The sequence below is a fragment of the Castor canadensis genome, chromosome 9, assembly GCF_047511655.1.
Source record: "Castor canadensis chromosome 9, mCasCan1.hap1v2, whole genome shotgun sequence".
In the NCBI taxonomy this organism is placed as follows: domain Eukaryota; kingdom Metazoa; phylum Chordata; class Mammalia; order Rodentia; family Castoridae; genus Castor; species Castor canadensis.
Genome location: NC_133394.1, coordinates 10,807,121 through 10,832,281, shown reverse-complemented (window position 1 = coordinate 10,832,281; position 25,161 = coordinate 10,807,121).

Below are 25,161 nucleotides of genomic sequence, written 5' to 3'. Positions count from 1 at the left end.
CTTGGAGACTTTGTATCCCCAGAAGGCCAGAAAGCTTAAAAGGGACTCAGTCACCTTGAAGACGAGGGGCTGTGTAACTCCACACAGAAGTAAGTCATCAACATTTTGAAGAAGGGTGGCCTCTGGGTAGTGCCAATCTAATAAGGCTCTAGTTAGAGACTTTCCAAAAAGATGAGGATGTCTCTAAACCCTTGTGGCAAAACTGTCTAAGTTATTTGTAGTGAAGTATTAGTGAGGTCTTTAAAAGCAAACAGAGGCTAACTGTCAGGATGCAGAGGAATGCAAAAGAAAGCATCCTTTAAATCTAGGACAGAAGAATATTGAGGTTTTATGAGTATTTGAGTCAATAACTTATAGGGATTGGGAACAATTGGGTGGAGGGGAATGACAGCTTCATTAATGAGTCAGAGGTCTTGAACCAACCTCCATTTGTTTGGCCTCTTGTGGACAGCAAGAATAGAGGTATTATAGGGGCTGGAGCAACTAATTAGTAGCCCTTGGTTTTTTTTTTTTTTTTTTTTTGAGGAATTTATTACAGGTAAAAGGCCTGTTGTTCCAAAGGCTTGAGGGGATTCTGTTTTTGATGTGGAAACTGTGAGGGATCTTTGAGTTTTATTTGAATTGGGAGGGCCATTTTGGCTCACCCTACAGTCATTCCACCAGTCCACACTGTGGGATCTACTTGTTCCTGAAGAAGGGGGCAGCAGAGATAGTCACCTGGGGGGTGTAGAATTTGAGCCTTTAGTTGAGATAGTAAATCCCATCCCAGCAGGAGCACTGGAGTCTCAGGAACTATGAGAAAAGAGTGACAGAAGTAGAGCCTTCCCAAGATCAGGCCAGAGGCTAAGTAAGATAGCACTATAGGGGCTGGCCAGATACACCCTGAATGATAAACTTATTATTGGACTGGGGACCAGGAGAGAATGGTAAGACAGAGAAACAAGCTCCACTGTCTAGGAGGAAAGTGACCTTTCATTTCTCTACTATCACGTTACCTAAAGCTCCTCAACATTGATGTTAAGAAGTGGAGCCTGGACAGAAGGCCCCCAGACCCATCAATCCATAGGAAGTGGCACCATGCCTTCCATCTGGAGATGAGGGGGGAGGGGAGGAGCACTTAGACCTCCAGTAGTTACCTTTACAGAGAAGGCAAGGTCCCAGGGCTATCTCCCAGACTGTCCCCCTATTGGGCATTCTCTGCAGAAGTGCCCCTCCTGTCCATAATGGTAGCAAGCTCAGAATGTAGGTCCCCATCAGGTGGGGCACTCCCTGAGAGCTGTGAGGAGGTCATGGTGTTTTTTATCTTTTTCTTTCTTTTTTAGTGACACCCCAGTTATAATATACAGGCATGGCTAGTTGCATTAGTTGGTCCATTGATTTTTCCCCTTCAGCCACAGTCTTTTGGAGTTTTCTACAGCTATCTGGGGCTGGTTGAGTTAGAAATTTATCTTTGAGGAGAACCTCTCTCACCTGTGACTCTGGGTCCACTGTGGTATGCTTTCTGATAGCATCCTTAAGACACTGTAGAAAGATAAGGGGGTTTTCATCAGGGCCTTGTTGTACTACAGTCACCTGGGAATAGTTTAGAGGTTTAACTTTAACCCTTTTTAGCCCTTCCACTATAAGATGGGTGAAGTGGTGTTGACGCCATTCATCCTCCTCACCATTTTGATCCCAATATGGATCTGCCAAGGGGACTGCCTGTGCCCTTGTGGGCATAGGCATATTTACTCCATCATTGCCAGGTGCTGTGGTTATTGGGGCTCACTGTATATGGAAATTGTCTCCAACCTGAGTGGCCTGGGCTAGGGCCCATTGCTTTTCTAACCAGGAAAGAGTCTGGTTCAGTAGAAGCATGATATTCTTCCATGCCAGTTCAAAGGTTTGGATCAAAGAGATAAAATCTAGATGTTTTGGTCTGGGGCATCAGTATAGCTATCCAGAACTTTTTTAATCTCCCTTAGATCTGATAACTGGAAGGAAACATAGACTCGCCTTCTTCCTGCCTGTTGAAGGGACAAACATCCATTAGGAGGTTCTGAATATTGGGGTGGCTTAGAAGGTAGGGCAGAGGGTGGAGCAATAGGGATGGGGGTCTTGTCATTGGTAAGGGGCTCTTCTGGTCCTCCTTCCCCATGTTTATCCTGTGGCTTAAAAGAATGGCCAGTGTTTGAGTATCTAGATAGCAATTATGGATCCATTCTGAGTGGTCCCGGAGATAAAAGAAAAGGTGTATATAGGGACCTCAGTCCACTTTTCCTTCCTTTTACAGAAAAGGTCTAATTGGAATACGGTATTATAATTTAAGGAGCCCTCTGAAGGCCACTTCTTTTGATCACCTAATGGATATTGAGGCCAGGCCTCAGTACAAAGAAAGATGAGGGTTTTTTTCTGAAGATTAATAGAGTAAAGGTCCTTCCAAAGTTTCAGTAGACAGGCCAGCAGAGACAGCTTGGGTACTGAGGCCGGAAGACTGGAGGGGGCAGTTCCCATCTAGAAGAACAACAACAAAAAATTGGGTCAGTTCCCCTCTTGTTGATGTCCTGAGTGGGGATTGGACCTGATGAGAGCAGGCATCCCTGTCTTGTGATTTTCTTCCACCATCCGTGGCCAAGACTGAAGGAAATGCAGTGACTGGCTGGGATGGGCCATCTTACTGACACAGTGAGAAAAAAACTCTAGGATCCTGCCTTTTAGCCTTATATTACCAACAGCAGGCAGCCTCTTTAACAAAGGGATGCATCACTTGGGGAAATGCCTGTAAAGCTAGAGAAAGGGTACTCAGAAGGAGTTCCAGGACGATCACAGTGCCAGAAGGGGACAACTAGTGTTAATATTTCGAAGGAAATTTTTATGATGAGGCCAAAAGTATAGGAAATTTTAAACGAGAAGTTTAGAGCCTATAGCAAAGCCCTTTTTTTTTTTTTTTTTTTTTTGCTGTTCCCAGAAGGTTATATTAGTGGTTTGGGGGACCATACCTTGAGATAAGAATTGGCTCCAAGGACTAAGTCAGTCAGGCTCAGGCCAGCATGAGGTGGGGCTGGGAGCATGGCTTGCTAAGGATGAGCAACCCTGTCTGCCCAGGCCCACCCCTGCAGCGTGTCACCCCTCCCCCCATGTACAGGGAAGCAGGCCTGTCCTTCTGGACTCCCTGGATGCACCCGCCACAGCTAAGGCAATCCATAAAAAGGGCCATTTGGGCATCCAAAGCCACCAGCCACATGTGGCAGCTACTGTGATCCACCACCACTCCCCCAAAAAAAGGGATGAGAGAAAAATTAAATGTACATGGGGGGTGGCTTTGGTTGCCCAACTGGCCCTTTTTATGGATTGCCTTAGCTGTGGCGGGTGCACCCAGGGAGTCCAGAAGGACGGGCCTGCTTCCCTGTGCATGTGTGTGCCTGTTTGTTTTCCCTCATCCCCTGATGGGGGTGGAGTTAGGGCGTGTGTGTGTGTGATGCAGCCTCAGTTTCCTGCCGGTGCCCAGCAGCCAATTTAAAGTTGGTGTGGATCAAGAGGCACGACAAACTAGGCATGGGAGTAACTTAAGAAAGTCATAAGGTACCATGGTACGAGTTTTCCATGGGAGGCCAGGGTCCCAGTAAGCCCAGGGAGGGGAAGGCAGACAGAGATGATGGACAAGGCGATGGGACCAGGAAGAGAGTGTGTGAGTAAAAGTATGTCTGCTGCTTCTGGCAGGAACAGAAGGCATGATCTGACATCCTAGGTAAGGGAGGGGAAGGCAGGGCTGGGAGGCATGATATGTGCCTGAGAGATTAATGATAAGTGTGCTTTCAGCTCACTCCTACTAAGTGATACTGGATCACTGTCAGCTACACAAAAATCTCCACTCTCAGTTCACTGCAGCAGAAGAGGGTATTTGACAGGTGGGGGAAAACGAAGATTGTCAGGTACCAAAATCAATCAGGTCTCCTCCAATGTAGCATAAGGTGTACCCGAATAAACCCCGGGCTTGGTCTTGGTTCTCAGGGAGGGAGAAAAAGCACCCCCAGGGCCAGAATCTCCACGAGGCCAATGTTGGCTAGGAGCTGTTGGTTTGACACCATAACAGGAAAGTCCCTGAGGAAGACAGGAACAGAGAGCGACGGGGGAGCAGCACAGGGAAGTCTGCTTTCGGTTAATCCTCAGCAGGGGTTTCCCCCAGCAGGAGCATCCAGCAGGGCACCAGAGGCTCATGGCTGCACCTTAGGCATACCCCTGCTGGTTTGGTGCTCAAGTCACACCAACCTTGGTCCAGGAGAGATGTCCCTTCGTGTGGTCGCCAAAATGTTATGTGCTGGTGTGAAATGTTGTGGGCTGGTGTCAAGGGTCCTGGCCTTCACAGGCCAGAGAACTGGCTCAGATTCAGCTGACTGACTTGTGAGACAAGGCCAATACATGAAGCGGATTTATTAGAGAGAAAGGAAAGGCGACAACTAGAGCAGTGCAGCAGAGCCCGGAAACCGGTGGCTCCCTGCTCAGGTGAATGCTGGGGCTTTTATGGACTTTTTACTCTGGGTTTAGGTAAGCATTAGGTGGGCTCTTCTCGTTGGCTGTGGATTCTCAGGCTCTCTTAGATGAGCTGGTCTGTTTGCCCCTTACTGGGGTGGGGAAAACAATCTTGAGAGCATTTTGCTCATCAGCCCTCTGGCAGATCTATGAGACCCTGTATCTCCTCTTCAAGGTGCAGGAATGCAGATTTACACCTCCTTCGTGGGATGCAGGAATCATAGTGCTCTCCATGGGGAATGGGATACTCACTCATCTGCCCTTTAGGTCTCCAGACCCAACACCTCCTTACTGTAGGTCCCAAGATGAAACCTCTCCCCTTCTGGTCCACATCTGTCAGGGGAAGCTCTGGCCCAACCTTGCTGTATACTTTCCATGTTCTGCTTCATAAGCCATTAGCCTTGTTACTGTTCTGTCTGATTCCTGACCCCAGTCAACCCCAGTGCAGGCTCTGTGACCTTTCTCAGGGCATCTTCTTGGAGCTTCCCTCAATGTGGTGGATTTAAGGTCAGAATGAGGCTGAGTCAGCTTCAGAGGAGGAACAGAGAAAGAGTCTGGACTATGAAAGGGCCTAGAAAGCCAAATCAAGGTCTTTGCATTTTAGTCCAGTTGTGGGGAGTGCCCATAGGATGTTTTCAGAGGGATAACATGATCTAACTCATGCTTCGAAGGACAGAGTAGAGAGTAGTGAGCAGAACTGGGGCTGAGTCAGTTACTAAGCACCATTGATTAGGACCTGTTCCCATGAACCACCCTGGTGGGTGGAGCATTTCCCCCACCACTCTTACAGATCAAAAGCTCCTTTTCTCCTTCTTTTACCCTAACCTTCTGCCCAAACCCAAAACAGATATGGTAGAGGCTCATAGCAGCTTACAAGGCTTTTGTGCTAACCCCAAGAGTCTCATTTAGGAAAGAGTCTATAATGAGCTAACTGGAGTGAAGCAAAGGCAACTGTGCAGACAGAATTAGCCTACTCCAGATCTGTACCCACAAAATTCTTTCCAGACTTTCTTCTGTCTAGTACTGTTAGTCTGATGACAACACTTAACAGTAGCCTTAAGAAGATATCTCCTCCCCTTTTGGAGGTCGACTTGACCACATCTATTAAAATTTTAAGTGATCATAAAATTTGACCTTGCAATTTTATATCCAGCTCTTTTCCAACAGAAACACTTGAGTCTGTACATAAAGTTATATACACAATGGCATTCACCTTGCACTTTTTGTGATAGTAAAAGCTGAAAGCCTAATTGTCTCTCGTTAGTATAATGGCAAATTAATTCATGATGATCCATTATAGACGGAGATGTGGAATGAAATATACCAATTAGGACTCACAGAAACAGGGACAAGACTTACGATTAAGTGAAAAACTAACTTCAGGATAATATGGATGATAAGATCACTCTGTTGGAGGAAAAAAATGTGTGTGTGTGTGTGTGTGTGTGTGTGTGTGTATACATGTGTGAACCTCTGTGTGTAAATGCCCACAAAGACATCATCAAACTGCAGGCAGTGGAGAACTTTGAGAATGGAAGTGGAAGTGGCACAAATAGGTAAAAGGGGACTTAATGGGTTTCTCAACACCCTATGGTGTGATTTACTCTTTTGTAACAAAAATGCATTTGTACATTTCATATGTGGCTTTTTTAGTCTCTTTTTTTCACTTTTATAGCATATATTCATTGTACAGGGGCGATTAATTGTGCCAGTTCCCAATAGCCTTACATTATAAATTGGATAGATTACCCTCACTACCACCCCCCTTGCAACCCTCCCCACTCCATTTAAAGTAATTTCAAGTAGTCTTATCATTCTGTTTCATCACGGATCTATGTATCTCCTTCATTTACCCTCCTCCGACCCACAAGTACTCCCCACACACTGCACCTATTTTGCAGTCCTGTCTTTCATTTTTAATTCCAAAATAAATGTTCAAAGTGTTTCTCAATGTATCCCAGCTGTGAATATATTTTACCCCCTCTGTTACTCTCCCTTACCCTTTCCCTCCCACATCCCATTATTCAACAGATTTCAAAAAATAATAACAAAATAAAAACCATCAAGATGTTTGGAAGTATATTTGACCTAAAAACTAATGGATAGTATTTTGCAATTTTAACAAAACTGCTTTTTCACTCCCAGTCTGGTTACTACTCCAGCCTCCCTGAATTCCTGACCTTCACCATTCATCAAACCCTAATTAACCTTGTAGTTTCCCAGAGCCTTGCAGGTGTCCTGCCAGGTTGGTGTCTCCTGGGATTAACCAGCACTCTGTCTTGCAACAGGCACCTGCCTGAATGCCAAGCCCTTGGTGTCAGCAGTGTAAATGACTCCATTGGTCTCCTAGGCAGCTGGAACTGTATATAACTCAGTGAATAATAGCAAACTGAACACTTACCAGGATTTGACAGGCATGGACGGAGCTGTGGCCAACCTCAGTGGTCACTGACCACAAGTGTAAAGAGCTTTCTCTGGCAGCAATCACTCTCCCCAAACAGGTCAGAGTTTGTCCTACCTTGGTACAAACAAGCAGTGCCATCTTCTGCCCAGGAGCAGAACTTCTCTTCAAAGTGACAGCCTTGTGGTACCTATAAAGTTCTCTTGGTTAGGCTGTGTCTTGCAAAAGGGGCCAAAGAGTTTTGAACATAATACTGATGAGCCAAGCAGTCATTTGTAAGAAAGCTATCACTCTAAACCTGCCCTAAATTCATGCCCCAATTTTACAAGTATCCTATTTCAACCAAAAAAAAAATGACGAAAAGATATGAATAATAGGGTAAGTTCCATCTATCAAACTGACAAAAAAAATTTAAAGAGGTTAAATTTAATACTGCTATGATGAAGAGGAAATAGTACCCATCTCATGGAATATCACTCCAAGCTTTCTGAGAAACAATCTGGCAGTGAGCTACAATTTTTTTAAATCTCTTATATGTTCATCCAGTAATCATACCCTTGGGACCATTTCCTAAGAAAATAGCCACAAAGAAAATGAAGTAATTTGTATGAAGATGCTTAGAGTCATATCATATGTTATTAATATATAGTAGAAAGCCTCAACTATAAATAGAAAACAGTAAAGAAATGGTTATATGAAGCACAGTATAGTGTTACAATGCTTTACTTACAAAGTCATTAGGAATTATAATTCCAGGCACTGACATAAGGCTTATGCTGTGTATGTGATACCACAAACAAACACAGAATACAGAATGCTATTCACACTCTGACTATAATGCAAATGTGTACCATGGCAAAAGATTTTAGCATAAATAGCTACAGGTTATTATAATTATTATTTTAAAAGTTGACTCAGTATTGAGCAATAAAGAGAAGTAGAAGGAGGAGAGGAAGCAAGACAGAAAAAATGTTAGCTCTTATTTTTTTTTTTTTTGCCCTATTCTTTACTGGCTTATCTCAAAGTTTCATTTTCTCTGTTTTGGAATCCAAGGAAGTCTATTTCATTTCACCAATAGTTTGTAAAGACAGAGCATGTCTTATAAAACATAATAAAGCAAAATGGTCTTAGAAAGTAATCCCAAATCCCCTTTCTCTTCTCTTAAACATGTAACTTCACACTTTTGACTCAAATAGACACAGGCTTAAGAAAATTCTAGGTCCATTCATTAGTATTTACAACCTCTAATCTAAGACTAATAAATCAAGTTTACCCAAAAGTTTCCATAATATGAAAATCAATCTAAAAATGACAAATTTCACAAAACTCCTAATAAGGCTGAAATATGACGGCTTGCAGCAGACATCCCAAATCAAGAGTTCAGACAGAAACAGTGAGCCTTTGTAATTCTCGTTACTAAGCTCTCAGTTCTGGCTGTGGGATTTATAGTGAGGCTTGAAACGTCTAATAAGACACGCACCATTGCAAGGGCTCAGCGCTCTTTCCTAAGGATGGGTTTCAACATTCATCCTGTGTGAAGCAGCACACAAGGAGTTTGTTGAAACCTCAGACTCCTGGGCCACATTCCTTGCCAGGTCTGGTCAAGCAAGGCCCTGGAATCTTTATTTTAACAAAAACCAGGGGGCTTCTGAGGCAGCCTGGCCCTCATACTTGGATAAATACTAGTGTGGCAGACAGCAGGATTTCTTGAATTAACCTCCTTGAAATTTTGTAACTCATTCTCTTTGAAGCTGTGCTTCAGACACTATGTTAGAAAACACAGAATTCAATGAATTCTTAATCAAAACACTAGTCTAAGCCTTCTCTCACCTGGGCTCCTGTGCTAGATAGCTTCTCACCCTTGCTCTTCATTCTGCACAACAGTCACTATGACCTTCTTGAAACCCAATTCAGATCATGTTACCCCTCCGCTCAGACCCCTCCTGATCCCTGACCAAGATTTACAAGGCCTTCTGTAATCTCATTCCCTACCTACATTGCCTCTGCCCTTCTTCTCCTCCATCCCAGGCACAATGACCTCTTTGCTATACATCCTCAAACTCAGTGTGCCCCAGACTCTGAGCCCCCATGCTTTTGGATCACTTTGACTGGATTCTCTTTTACCAAATACCCCCTTTTTAGTGATTTTATTTCATTATCAACTTATAGTGAAGCTCACCTCATCCCCCTGCTTGTCATCCTTTATCTCCTGTTTTTCTTTGGGGCATGACACATAGTGTATTTCTGTCTTTGTGAAAACAGTGGCTTATGTGTCTTCTGCATTTCTCAGTCCCATCAGTGAGAGCAATGTGAACCAGATAAAAATTGCTCAATAAATATCTGATGAATGAATGAATGAATGAAGAAATTTCACACATGAGGTCTATGGGAAATGTAAAACCTCAGAGCCCCTCACTTATGCAGACCCCTGTGAGAGCTGGGAATGCCTGCTGTGGATTGTTCCAGGTGGGGAGGGAAAACCAGTTGTGCTCAGAACGCAATTTCTATGTAAGCCATTCTAATAAAATGTCTAGAAAGATCTCAAAGAAAGGCGCCTAACTCTCCCAAGTTTCTAATCATTGACCAGAAGTTTCTTTATGGTGGTGAGCATTCCCTCCTTTCCCCAGTTTTGAACTAATAGTTTTTAAAACTTTTTTCTAAAGGAGGCCTGGTTTCTATACAATATTCGTGTGGAAATTGATCTTGACATCTCATAGAACTTGGAAACTCCTGTGGGACTGGGATTGTTTTATACTTATTACTTCTGCATCTGAAATAGAACTGAGTTCATGGGGGAACCAAGCTAGCACGCTGTGCCTCAGCTTCCTGCAGGGGTAGGAACTGGTTTAAGATATTACCAAGCTTTTAGGAAAATTACTTTTTCCTCCTGGTACTTCTCTTCAAGAAGCTTGGGTTCCATTCCAAATTTTCTGCTTTAAACCCAAAGAAGTTTCTTCAATGGTCCACCTTTATATTAGGATATTTATTTTAAATGGTAATGGATTTTTTGTTTCAATTAAAAATTTTAAAGTATGGCCCTTCTGATTCCACACACCTTTATTTTCAGTGATTACATATCTACAAAGTAATTGTAGAAAAATATAGAGAAAAATAGTTTTTAAAGAAGTGAGAAAAGTCAGAAATTTTCTGTCAATAAGCATCCACTACTTAGCTATTTATAATAGGAATTCATTGGCTTATTTCTCTTCCTTAGTGTAATTTTACTTACCAGTCATGGAACTCTGTAAAGGAAAGTTCTCCATGTACATTGGGGTTTGTATTTGTTTGTTATTTGTCCATATGTATGTATGTTTTTCTTTTAACAATTAATCTTTAGTTAGTCAAAGAAACATAATTGTTCTCTAATTTTCACATCGGGACAGTGAGAAAAAGTTAATCACTATTTAAATGGAAAATTTCAGCCAGGTCTAAAATCAATACTGAAGTGTAATCTCCTTTATTTCTTCTCACAAACATATCCTTGAAGAAAATGTAACACATAAAGTTGAAATATTTTATGAATTTTGAATATAATTGATACCTATAAAGGTATAAAACTGAGTAAAATCTATAATTAAACCAATTAATCAATAATTTAAGCTTAAGTTCAAAAAGCCAAAGGTCACATATTTTCTCTCATATGTGGAATACAGACCTAATATAAGCAATATTGTGAAAAACAGGTCATGCTAAAGGGAGGTCACATACAAGAAGAGAAGGGGAAAAGGAGGAAGTTAGGAAGGTGAATATGGTTAAAGAACTTCCTATATAAGAATGAATATAGAATTTTTAAACATGTTGAAATCACCATAAAAAGGGGACTAAAGCCAGGTGCTGGTGGCTCATCCCTGTAATCCTAGCTACTCAGGAGGCAGAGATCAGGAGGGTGGTGGTTCAATGCCAGCCTAGGTAAATAGTTCATGAGACCCTATCTCAAAAAGACCTTCACAAAAATAGGGCTGGTGGAGTAGCTCAAGGTGAAGGCCCTGAGTTCAAGTCCCAGCACTGAAAAAAAAGGGGGGGACTAAGATAGAAAGGAGAAAAATAGAGCAGATGAACCATTTATGCATGGAAATATGAGGAAAGTCCCTGTATAGTTATTTTAAACATACAAAAATGTCTTTGTTTTTTACAAAATCTGAGAACAGGAGGGCAGGACAGGTCCTGTCAATGGGAAGGGATTGGATGTGGTGAAAAGGGGTATAGATCGGTGAATATGGTGCAAATATTGTATGCCAAATGTATGTAAATGGAAAATTTAGACCTGTTGAAACTATTCCAGGAATGGGGGAGGGGGATAAAGGAGAATGATGGAGGGGGTGAATTCAAGTATGATATATTTGATAGATCATAAGAACTTTTATAATGCAACAAAGTAGCCACAGCACAATAAAAAATAATAAGTTAGACTTGTATTTAACAGTATTAGGACAATTTGACCCTAATTTTATAAGCTGAAAAGACTATTACTAGACAAAAATTGATTGTCTTTTTATCACTATGGATAGAATTAGAGATTAAATGACATATTAGTTTAAAATTATGATAATTTAAGGCACTGTGAGATAATTTAAAATTATAAAATAATAAGCCTGGCTAATAAACCTGTTCCTAACAAAGAAGGCAGCACTATGATGGCAACACAAAAATCTAGAGCTGGCAGACAAAAGTGAAGTACACTGTGGAGCATACATGCAAAGCTGCAAAACAGTTTGTTTTAAAGGCATTCTTCGACATTGTAATAGAAAGTATCATGAGTGGTTTTGTGCCCCTCCGCAACTCATTTTGACATCCTATCCTAATGTCATGGTGTTAGGAGGTGGGGCCTCTGGGAAATGATGAGGCCAAGAGGGTGGAGTCCTCACGAATGAGATCAGAGCCCTTATAAAACAGACCCCAGGGAACATTCTAGCTCTGCTTCTACCAAATGAGAGTAAGTCCTCCACCTGCAGGTCAGAATAGGGTCTCAGAACCAACAGTGCTGCCACCCTGTGGAACAGTGTAAAATAAATTTCTATTGCCTCTAAGTCACCTTGTCTGTGGTCCTTGCATCCTTATCAGACTGACAGAAATACCAGTTAAGTTGTAAGTTCCTTATGGTTTGAGATAAATCAAACCAAGTCATCTATATACTACTTTTTAATTATCTGTAGTGGAAAACATTCATCCATCTGCTCCCAAAATGGTATGATGTCATTCAGAATCAAATTTGGAAAAATAAATAAATAAAAGGTTACTAAGTCCATCTCTGCTCCTTCATGAGAGGTTCAGTCTATGCTATTAGGATGCAATTTCTGCAGCAGCAGTGGTAACTCAGGGCCAATTAGAAGCTCATGAAAGTTAGAACATATGCATTCTGTCCTCAGGCTCAGCATCTCTATAATGATCAATGAGTGTTACAGATAATCTCATGCCTCGCCGTTGGATTTCCCACAAGGTGATAAGTGGCTTAGCAATCACCAATAGTAACACAACTATACCAAGATCAATATACTTCTCATGTACACTATTATGCAAAGACACGTGCAATTTCTCAAGGAGGAAAATGGCATAGATCGTAAATAAACTGTGTAGAAATCAATGGATTGATAATCTGTGAGCTTTCCAAAATTGAGATAGATGGCACAGATTCCATCCAGATAGCATTACACACACCAAGGAGTTAATGAGAGTGAACTAATTTGTAAGGATTATCAAGGTCATGGCAGCATGAAACCCTCATGGGTGGTTTTAGTAAGGTTCAGTGTTGTAATGAGAAGTCCCAAGTGAGCACACACCACCAGTAGGTAATTGGAGAAGGGTCCAAAAACTTGTCTTATCACACTTGAAATGGGAGCCAGGCTGATGACACTGGAATCTGGACTCATGTCTTCATCATTATGTGCAAGGCAATGGTGCCTGTGATCTCACGTTGGCCCTTATTATTACCTCTCTTACCAGGATCTCCCACAAGGTTATTTTACTGTAGTGTTTTGCAAAACAACAACAAACTAAAACTAAGATGTTATTCCATAAGCTAGCTGATGGCTTCTGTAATATTTCCATTTACTCTCTACCTCAATAATCTGGGCAAGGTATTTTCACTTATGTGCTCTTTCAAGCAAGGAATTATAAAATATAATTTTATTTTAATATATAACTGATAGAAGACTAGCTTTCATTTTCTTCAACATTCAATGCAATGATGTGATAAGGGGCATATGTTTATGTGCACTCACGTGCATGCATACACATACACACTTCTCAGGAACAAAGTACCAAGTGGAATTTGACTACCTCTCATTCCATTCCACTCTTTTCAATTACACAAACTTCTTAGCCAGACTAAGAGGACAAGATGGCTCAAGAACTACAATATCAATGATAAAAGTGAAGTGAAAGATTATTTTTCCTGTCCAGCTCACAATATTCACCCTGAAGTTGCTGGTGGGTTGGAGCTAATTAACACACAGTACTATCTCAAAGGCTGCTCTGAATGAAAACTGTATGTGAGGAGTCTCTTGACAAACTAAGGAAGTAGATTTATTAGAAAAGAAACTTCTTCAGATTATGCTGTGTAGTGGCATGAGACTTTCTCTTTGCCACCATCTTTGGTGTCATGTGGGCAATAACCACCATCTGTAATTTTCCTCTACTTTCATTTTTCTCTCTCTCCCACCTACCTTCTTTTCATAACTTGGTTTTCTTACTTTGTTTTTCCTTTCCTCTCTGCTTTGATCATGTTATAGCATTGATAGCTTTACCAATTCCTCATGTTGTCTTTTAGTGTATGAAATGGCTGAATCAGTCATTTCTAGTCCTTTTCTGTCCCAAAGCACTCCCTTCAGTGTAGCAGCCTCTCCTTCCAGCACAACAGTCTCTCCATATCTGATCTGCAGTTTCATTTTCCATAGCTTCTGTTACCTGAAGTCAACCACAGTCTGAAAATAATAAATGGAAAACTCCAGAAATAAACAACTCATAAATTTTCAATTGCACATCATTCTGAATACCATGATGAAATATCACTGTCCCACTCCTTCTTGCCCCAAATTTGAATCATTTTTGTTCAATATGTGCATTCTATAAATGTTACCTGCCCATTAGTCACTCAGTAGCCTATGGGTTGTCAATTCAACTGTCAAAGTATCTCAGTGCTTGTGTTAAGAAACCATAAATTTCTTCCTTTAAGTAGAGGAAAATTCTCTAATAAGGAAAGGAAAAAGGTATACTGAGGTATACTTATCTGCACTAAGAATAAATCTACCTGTGAATGGTGACAGAAGAAACAGAAATTGATGCTAATTATGTTGTTGCATTTCAAACTGCAGAAGTTATAAATGTAGTGAATGATAAGAGATCCAACAAGATGGGAAAAGCATTAAATTTTTATATTTATGTATAGACAAAAAGCACAAATATAAGGCCATTAATTGCCCATGGATTTTGGAACATATTCGGGGGAACTGCTCTGCTCATGGCTCTCTTCAGCCCTGACCTTAGGAGGTGAAAAAGGATGTATCAGATGCTCCTAGGAAGAAGAGCACTCCGTGGGTTGAAAACTTCTCCTTGCCCATTTACATTAACCTGAAGTGTCCTCATGCTCAGGCTGTAACACACATGCTCCAGTAGATACCTTTGAGATATCTTGAGGTACCTTTGGCCAATCTGAAGACTCCTGGAAAAGCAGAAGATAGAGCTTCAAACGGAACCAAACCCACGGCATACTGGAACCCTATGGGAAGCCTACCTACACCCCACTGAGCTGAACCCACTCCCAGTAAGTGCCTGCCTTGAGAAGAGCTGTCCACCATTTCCCCCTGCTGGCTGGTTTCAAACCTGCCTGCATAAATCTGCAGATCCAACAGACAAGTGTCACACACCACATGTGACCCCCTCCCACCCCCAGGAGCAAAATCCAGTGCAGCTCATGGGCAAATTGAACCCCTCCTCCTCAACTAAACAAAAGTGAAAAACATAGGCAGGGAATTGTAATCTACCACTTACAGTGGCGGGGGTGGGGGATGCTGAACCAATCTCTGAGACTGGGGGAGGGGCAAAGAGATGAACTCTCAGCAAGCAGAGGCATGGCAAGGGATAAAGGCTGAGAGTGGGGTTGGGAAGACAAGCCAACCTCCCAGAGCAGGGGCTTGGCAGATCACTGAGCTAGTTTCCTGGGACTGAGGGCTGTGCACAAAACTGAATTGCCCCACCTTGCTGGGGCTAGAACTGACCAACCAGAGTTGCAGCTCTAGGACAATGCAGCTGCCACCTGGAAAAAACAACAACAGATCAGACCACCTTGCACAAACTGGTTGTAAGCTACCACAGGTCCCAACTGCAACCTGCCCTGTGGACAGGAGGAACCAAATACTGCTCGCAAGCTACCATCTGGTGAGACCATGTCAGAGTTTCTACTTGAAACAGATGGCCCATAAGATCAAAGAAGGGAGGGAACCTCCAGCCGATTCCACCCCAAGCTGCCCAACAAGAGGGGCAGCACCCTCCCACATAGCCCAGAATACCAAGCAGCAATACCAGGATGGGATGCCAAAGGACTAAGTCCAGAACTTTTTCCAAACTGGCCATACTTTTTGTTGTGGTTGTTGTGGTTGGCTTACTTTCTTTTTTTCTCTTTCTTTCTTTTTTCTTTTCTTTTCTTTTTCTCCTTTTTTATTTAGTATTTTTAACTTTACTATTACTATTTTCTTATCTTTATTCTTACCTCCTTCACTTTCTCTCCTTTCCTTGTGCTACACTCCATTGTTCTCCCTCCCAACTATTCTTTCTGTCCCTTTTCATCTACTCTCTCCCCTGACTTAACAGCCCCCTCCTAGCCTTCCCCAACCTATTACCACACTACCCCTCACTCCTCTACATTTACCATCCACTGATTAGCCTACTGTACCAACCACACACACCTCCAGCCTTCTGCAAACTATGACACAAGCACCCTCCACTGCAACAACAGAACTACACCCAAACACACACAAGGGCCCCAAAACCCTGAAGCCCCCACACCTCTTCCCACACTCACCCCAACTCCCCCCTTTTAGGACCACCTTTTCAAATTACCCAAGTTTCTATCTTATTCCAAACAACCATTACCCTCCCCAACTCCAGCTGTTTATAGATATTATCACCAAGGGGTTCTCTATATAATATGTAAACAACTGTTCTGGCATTGAACCTGTGAATTTGTTATTGCTAATTTACATTGCCAGGTCAGGGACAGAAATAGTACATCAACCTAGCTAACAACTAAGCCAGTCTCAACACAATAATTAAATCAAAGGAAAGAAAACAGGCAATTAAAACTGCCAACTAGCCAATCAACAACATAGGAGCAAAACACCAATTAGAATCATGGGGAGAAGAAGACAAGGAAACTGTACTCCTCAAAAGAGCAATTCAATAGAGCACTCAGTGGAAAATGAAGAAAATGAACACCCAGTTCCTGACTCCAACAGAACAATGAAGAATATCACAAATGAGCTCAATGACATCCACAAAGAAAAATCTCTCAAAAAGGAAGTCATGGATGAGATCATTGAGAAACTCATGGAGAAGCCACAAGACATGGTTAAACAGAAGGTGCAGAATGAAATCAGGAAATATCAAGACACCACAAATAAAAAACAGAAACAACTAAATGAACTCCAAGAGGACTTCAACAAGTACCAAAGTGAAACAGAGGAGACTATAAAAAAGAGGTATATGAAATAAAGAAGACAACATAAAATATGAAAGAGGAGTTGAACAAAAATATGGAAAACCTCAGAAAAAAGAATCAAATAGAAATCTTGGAAATAAAAAGTCCCTTTAATCAAATGAACAATACAGTAGAAGGCCACTCCAGCAGACTAGAACAAGGAGAAGAAAGAAGTTCAGGCCTCAAAGATAAAATAGATATTAAAGAAAAAACAGAAGAACTCTTAGTCAAAAAAATCAAGAGATATGAAAGGAATATGCAAAAACTCAGCAATTCCATCAAAAGACAAAACCTAAAAATCATGGATATCAAAGAAGCAGAAGACATGCAAACCAAAAGGATACATGATATATTCAACAAAATAATAGCAGAAATTTCCCCAAATCTCAAGAAAAAGTTGCCTATTCAAGTACAGGAAGCCACCAGGACACCAAACAGACTTGACCAAAATAGAACCTCTCTGTGGCATATTATGATTAAAACAATTAGCACAGAGAAAGAATATTGAAGGCTGTAAGAGAGAAAAAAACAAGTAACATACACAGATAAACCCATCAAAATAACAGCTGATTTCTCAACAGAAACCTTAAAAGCAAGAAGGGCAGGGAATGAGGTATTTTAAGAACTGAAAGAAAACAATTTCAGCCCTAGTATACTCTACCCAGCAAAACTATCATTCAAAATTTATGGCACAATAAAAATCTTCCATGATAAATGAAACTAAAACAATATATGACCACCAAGCCACCACTACAGAAGATTCTGTAGGGAATTCTACACACAGAAGATGAAAATGAAAAATTCATGTGCAGACAGGAACTATTAAACTATAGGAGAAGAAAAGACAAGTAATCAGGGAGTAGCATTGATTCAGCTGCACACACTCAAATCCTTAAACAACAAAAAACAACTAAGTGCCAGGAATCACCACATACCTATCAATATTATCACTGAAAGTTAAGGACTCATCTCCCTCCATTGAAAGACATTGTTTGGCAAACTGTATTAAAAAAGAAGATCCAACAATCTGTTATTTACAAGAGATCCATCTTATTGATAGAAATAAATACTGGCTTAGGGTGAAAGACTGGAAGAAAATTTACCAAGCTAATGATCCCTGAAAACAGGCAGGAACAGCAAGACTTATATCACACAAAGTAGACTTCAAATTTACATTGGTCAAACGAGATAAAGAAGATCACTTCATACTAATAAAAGATGCAATACATCAAAAGGAAATAACAATTATCAGCCTATATACACAGCATGTCAGTGCACCCAATTTAATCAAACATACACTGAAAGAATTAAAATCACATAAAGACTCTAACATGGTGGTAGTGGGAGACTTCATACTCCTCTATCAGCAATAGATAGGTCACCCAGACAAAAAATTAACAAAGAAATATTAGCACTAAATAACACCACAGAACAAATGGACCTGACAGATGTCTACAGAATATTTCACCCTGCAATAGCTCAATACACATTATTTTCAGCAGCCCATGGAACTTTCTCCAAAATAAACCATATCTTAGGGCCCAAAGCAAGTTTCAACAAATATAAGAAAAATGAAATAACCCTCTGCATACTATCTGATAACAATGCAATAAAACCAGAGCTCAACAATAAAAGCAACAGCAGAAAATATGCAAATAATTGGAGGTTGAACAACACATTGTTCAACAATCAGTGGGTCATAGAAGAAATAAGAGAGGAAATCAAAAAGTTCCTGGAATTTAATGAAAATGAAAACACAACCTATCAGAACCTATAGCAAAGGGAGTACTAACAGGAAAGTTTATAGCCATGAGTGCATATATTAAAAACACAGAAAGATCTCAAATAAATGACATAATGCTACATCTTAAACTCATAGAAAAACCAGAACAAACTAAACCCAAAACAAGCAGAAGGAGAGAAATAATAAAAATTAGGGCCAAAATCAATGAAACAGATACCAAAAAAACCGTACAAAGAATCAATGACACAAAAAGTTGGTTCTTTGAAAAAATAAACAAGATTGACAAACACCTGGCAAATCTGACAAAAATGATGAGGGAAAAGACCCAAATTAGTAAAATCAGAAACAAAAATGAGGACATAACAATAAACAACAAAGAAATGCAGGGAATCATCAGGAACTACTTTGAGAACCTATATTCAAATAAACTGCAAAATCTAGAAGAAATGGACACATGTCTAGATACATCCAAAACTGAGCCAAGAGGATATTAATCCCTAAACAGATCTATAACATGCAATGAAATTGAAGCAGCAATAAAGAGTCTCCCAAAAAAGAAAGGTCCAGGACCTGACAGATTCTCTGCTAAATTTTACCAGACTTTTAAGAACAAATACCAACACTTCTTAAACTTTTCCATGAAATAGAAAGGGAAGACTGCCTAACTTATTTTTTGATGACAGTATTATACCCATCCCAAAACCAGACAAGGACACATCCAAAAAGGAGAACTACAGGCTAATCTCCTTAATGAATATTGATGCAAAAATCCTCAATAAAATAATGGCAAACTGGATCCAACAAAATATCAGAAATATCATTCACCATGACCAAGTTGGCTTCATCTCAAGGATGCAGGGGTGGTTCAACATATGCACATCAATAAATGTAATACAGAACATTAACAGAAGCAAAGACAAAAACCACTTGATCAGCTCAATAAATGCAGAAGAAGCCTTTGATACAATTCAACATCAAGTCATGATAAAAGTTCTGATGAAACTAGGAATAGAAGGAATGTACCTCAAACCTATAGGCAACATCATACTAAATGGGGAAAAACTGAAACCATTCCCCTAAAGTCAGGAATGAGACAAGCGTGCTCACTCTCCCTACTCCTAGTCAACATAGTGTTGGAATTCCTAGCCAGAGCAATAAGGCAAGAAGAAGAAATGAAAGGAATACAAATAGGTAAGGAAGAAGTCAAACTATCTCTATACACAAATGACATGATCTTATACCTTAAAGACCTGAAAGACTCGACACCAAAACTCCTAGACATATAAACAGCTTCAGAAAAGTAGCAGGATAAAAATCAACTTACAAACATCAGTATCCTTTCTATACACGAACAATGAACAGACTGAAAAAGAGTATAGGAAAACAATTCCATTTAAAATAGCTCAAAAAATATCAAATACCTAGGAATAAACTTAACAAAGGATGTGAATGACCTCTACAAGGTGAAATTCAAACCATTAAAGAAACAAATCAAAGAAGATTACAGAAAGTGAAAAGATCTCCTATGCTCACGGACTGGCAGAATCAACATAGTAAGAATGGCTATACTACCAGAAGTAATCTACATGTTTAATGCAATTCCCACCAAAATCCCAATGACATTCATCACAGAGATTGAAAAATCTACCCTAAAGTTTATCTGGAAACACAAAAGAACTCAATTCATCAAGGAAATACTGATCCAAAAAAGCAGTAATGCACCACAACATCTGACTTCAAACTATACTACACAGTCACAGTAATGAAAACAGCATGGTACTGGAACAAAACATGTATTAAGACCAATGGAACAGAATAGAGGACCTAGATATGAATCCGTACAACTACACCCACCTCATTTTTGACAAAGGTGCCAAAAACATATGATGGAGAAAATACACCCTTTTCAACAAATGTTGCTGGGAAAACTGGATATCTGCCTGCAGAAAACTGAAACCAGATCCATGTTTGTCACCCCGTACAAGTACCATCTCAAAGTGGCTAAAGGACCTTAATATCAGACCTGAAACCTTGCAGTCAGTTCAGGAAAGAGCAGGGAATACTCTGGAAGCAATAGTTATAGGCAAGGGCTTCTCAGTAGAATTCAGGTGACAGCAACTAAGAGAAAGGATGGACAAATAGGACCACATGAAATTAAAAAGCTTCTGCACAACAAAAGAAATGATCTCTAAATTGAAGAGGCCTCCACAGAATGGGAGAAAATCTTTGCTAGCTATACATAAGACAAAAGTCTGGTAACCAAAATATACAGGGAGCTCTAAAAACTAAACTCCCAAAAGATCAGTGACCCAATAAAGAAATGGGCAACTGAATTAAACAGAACTTTATCAAAGGAAGAAGTCCAAATGGCCAAAAAACATGTGAAAAAAATGCTAACCATCCCTGGTCATAAAACAAAATGCAAATCAAAATCACATTAAGATTCCACCTCACTCCTGTTAGAATAGCTAGCATCAAGAACAGCACCAGCAACAAATGTTGGTGAGGATGTGGGGGGAGGACTGCTGGTGGGAATGTAAGCTAGTACAACCACTATGGAAAACCATATGGAGGCTTCTTTAAAAACTAAACATAGATCTGCCATATGACCCAGCAGTCCCACTCCTAGGGATATACCAGAAGGAATGTGACTCAGGTTATTCCAAAGGCACCTGCACACCCATGCTTAATGCAGCACTATTCACAATCACCAAGCTATGGAAACAGCCAAGATGTCCCACTGCTGATGAATGGATTAAGAAAATGTGGTATTTATACACAATGGAATTTTATTCAGCCACAAAGAACAATGAAATTTTATCATTTTCAGGTAAATGGATGGAACTGGAAAACATCATCTTAAGTGAGGTCAAGCTCAGAATGCCAAAAATCACATGTTCTCCCTTAGATGCAGATTATAGACTTAAAACCAATGCAGCAATATTATTTGACACAGGTCACACTAAGGGGAGTCCACACACAGGAGGGCTAGGAAATGTGGTTGATATGTTCACTGTACAGGAGTGAATATAGTAATCTTAAACTGGCCAAGGCCACTACAGGAAGGGGACTAGGAAGGATTGAGGAGGTCTGGTAGAGATGAAACAATTTGGGTTGTAAAACACATATGCATGGAAACAACACAAGGAATCTCCCTGTATAGCTGTCTTTATCTCAAACTAGCAAAAATGCCATGTTTTTCTTATTATGTTTTATATATTTTCTTCTACAAAATGGGTCTCCATGCCAGACCCACTAAATTAGAATCTGCACTTGAACTAGATCTTTATATTAAAGTCTGAAAATCACTTCTCCATCATGTTACGAATATACTAAGACACAACATATTTAATGGTGAAAATGCCATTCAACTATTAGAAAGAATGTATGCATTAGAATAATGTAATTTTTGGAGTAATGCAACTGCTTTTTATATCTAACATTTAATAACTCTGAATCTTCTGCAAATAATTTAACTTTAATGAGCCTCAATTAACTCATGTATAAAGTGGAGATAACATCTATCTTGCAGAGACAATGGATGTGTAAATGCACAAAACAGTGCCAGGCACAGAGAAGTTATACACTAATTTTATTTCTGATTGTTAAAAATCATTATTAATATAATTACCATCATTATTTAATCTAACCTGTCTTTATGTGTTATTAAAAACTATTTGGATCAAGTTATAAAGACATGTTTCACATCCTCCCGAAACTTACAACATACCATGGTCAATAACTATACAGGTAATTGCACGAAGTAGCCAATATTCTAACAAGATAACAGAGTCATTCAAATCCACTTATGCTGTGATTTCAGTGTGCATGAGCTTGGGTTGATGAGCCTGACCCACTGATTAAACAGCAATATCTGAGTCATAAACTACAAAATCAGGAAACCACTATAAGATGATGAAATTAAATCCCTCACCAAACAAAAAATATGTCAAAGAAGAGTCAAAAATTTTGTATCGGAGAGACGTTATCTTGCAAACCATACTTTTAAAAACTCAGAATGTCAACAATAATGGTTAATGGAATTTTTAGTGATCTATTGCAATCTGAACTGACTAAAGTAAACAGGAGTTCCTTAGAAGCTCAAACCAAACATTTAATTAAATGTGTCAAGCAAAGTTTCATACTCTTTAATCCAGTCCTCCAAGCAAAACTGTCAGAAAAAGCCTTTTACTCTGCTGATTGAAAATAATCTCCAGGGGAACAGACACCTCTTTCACAATCCATCCACCCTGTGACTGTGCTGGCGTTTATCATGAGGAACAGAAACTAGAAATATTACATGTTACTTTAAAAAGTCACTTCAAATTTTTCTTTTTTGTACTTTGCATTCAACTCTCAATCCCCAACATACCTTCATTGTGTTTAAAAGTATAGTGCTTAAAACAATCTTATGCATTGCTGCCTTACAATCAAACGTCCTCTCGCATCTGTCTCACCAGTTACAAAGAGCTGTGGATTGGTCCCTCAATTCTAACTCCCTCCACTTCCTAATGCATTTGCAATAGTTGAACTTCAGGTGTTCAAACAATCAAAATCCATTCCCAATTACTTTTGCCAAAATCACTTTTCCATTTTCTCACTAGTTACATTAAAATGATGAATATCCTTTATCTCTTTATTAGTACTTAAATACTGGTAAATTTTATTAATTTAACTAAGGCAAATAAGATTGATTTTTCTGGCTCATGAATATGAATGGGAGATGTATATTAATAAAATAAAGTTGTGAAGGATTTTAGATTTGGAATTGACTGTAGAAGATATTCAGTTGGGAATTCCTAGTATGTGTAATAGGAACAGTTAAAATCTGGTGTTTTCAATGCAGACATCCCTTAATTTATTATGTATTTAGAACTTCTGGACCACAAATAGTGTATAGATAATCTGGAAAATCAAGGATTAGCTATAAAACTAATCATAGATAAAGCTCTGAAGTTGAATTAATTTATAAACTAGAATTCTGTTGTGTTCTGTATCTGCAGTTCTGCATCTGAAAATTCAACCAAGCCCAGATTGAAAATTTTCAGGAAAAAAAAACTGCATCAGTACTGAACATGAACAGACTTTTCTTATTATTTCTTAAACATTGACATATGTTATATGTTAAAAACAATCTAGAGATAATTTAAAGTTTATAGGAGGAGATGAATAGATTATATGCAAACACTATACCATTTTACACAAGGGATTTGCACATCTGAGGATTTTGTTATCTGCAGGGGCCCTGGAATCAATCCCCTGGGGATACTGAAGGACAAGTGTATTATCCATTTTGATCTTTTATGGGTTTCCTCTTTGCCTGTGCTTTTGCTTTGTTTTGTTGTTGTTAATCAACTTTCATACTTCATTCAGCTGACCAGAATGCTTTCATTCAGCTGGCCAGACTTGAAAGGGCCAAAAACAGAAAAATGGGAAGAGCTTCTACCTACCCCACCATCTATTCATTCACTCATTCATTCTCCAGGGTCCTAACATGTTCATATAGGTTTATAATTTCTGGAAATTAGGAAAAAATAATGTCTCTGCTCTGCTGTTCAAATGGTCAAGTAAAATACACTTTTATTAACAAAGGGAAAAGATATTAACCAATGATATAATTAGCATAATTTTGTTTTCTTTGGTGGGACTGGAGTTTGAACTTAGGACTTTATGCTTGCAAAGCAGTTACTTTACCACTTGAGCCACACTTTCAGTCCATTTTGCTCTGGTTATTTTGGAGATTGGGTCTCACAAACTAGTTGTTCAGATTGGCTCAAACTGCAATCCCAGCATCCCAAGTAGGTAGGACTACAGGCATGAGCCACACATATAGTCATAATTATAACAATTGTTAAACTATTTCATTATTTAAAAATCACAGTTTCCCACACTGAAGACTGTTCAACAATGGGTAGAGGAAAAAGGGAAAGGTAAAAATAATAGGGGGTTAGATTAAATAAAGTATAGTATATTTATACACAAAATACCAAGGCAACACCCACTGAACAATGAACAGGTACTTAAACAGTGAAGGACAGGAATATAAAACAGATCATGATAAGGGAAGGGCACTAGTGAAAGGGAGAGGGGAACAAAGAGAGTAAAGGAGAGTGAATGTGGTTGGTGTACTTTCTACAGATGTATGATATGGAACATTGAAACCTACAGAAGTCATGTTATGAAGGAAGAGGGAGAAGACCAAGAATAATGAGGGGATGAATCAAGCCAAAGTACACTGTACATGTATATGGAAATGTCACCATGACAACCCCTGCATAACTCTTATATACTCATAAAAACAATTTTAAAAAGGATTTAAATATCAAGGGCAATGATGGGAAGACAGAAAAAAACAGGGCAACCAGTTTCCCCACAGCAAAAAATTAGTACAGGAACCAGAGGGAAATGAAGAAAACAGATACTCAGATCAAGACTCCAACAAAATGAAGATAAACTATGCCAAAGAACCCAATGAAGCCCACAAGAATAATTAAAAGAAGACATACTACAGGTACTCCATGAGAATTTTATAGAGATGATACTAGATAGGGTCAAACAAAATGTACAGGAGACACTCAAGAAATTCCAAGACAGACAACAAAAATAGAGAATTTGAAAAAGCAAAAGAAGAAATAAAGGAAACCATAGAAGCACTGTATAAACACCAAAGTGAAACAGAGAACATGATGAATAAACAGATAAATGAACTCAGGACAAAAATAGACAACATTAAAGAGGAAACCACCCAGGGTATGGAAAACCTCAGAAAAAAGAATGAAACAGAACTGCAAAACGAAATGGAAGGCCAATCCAGCA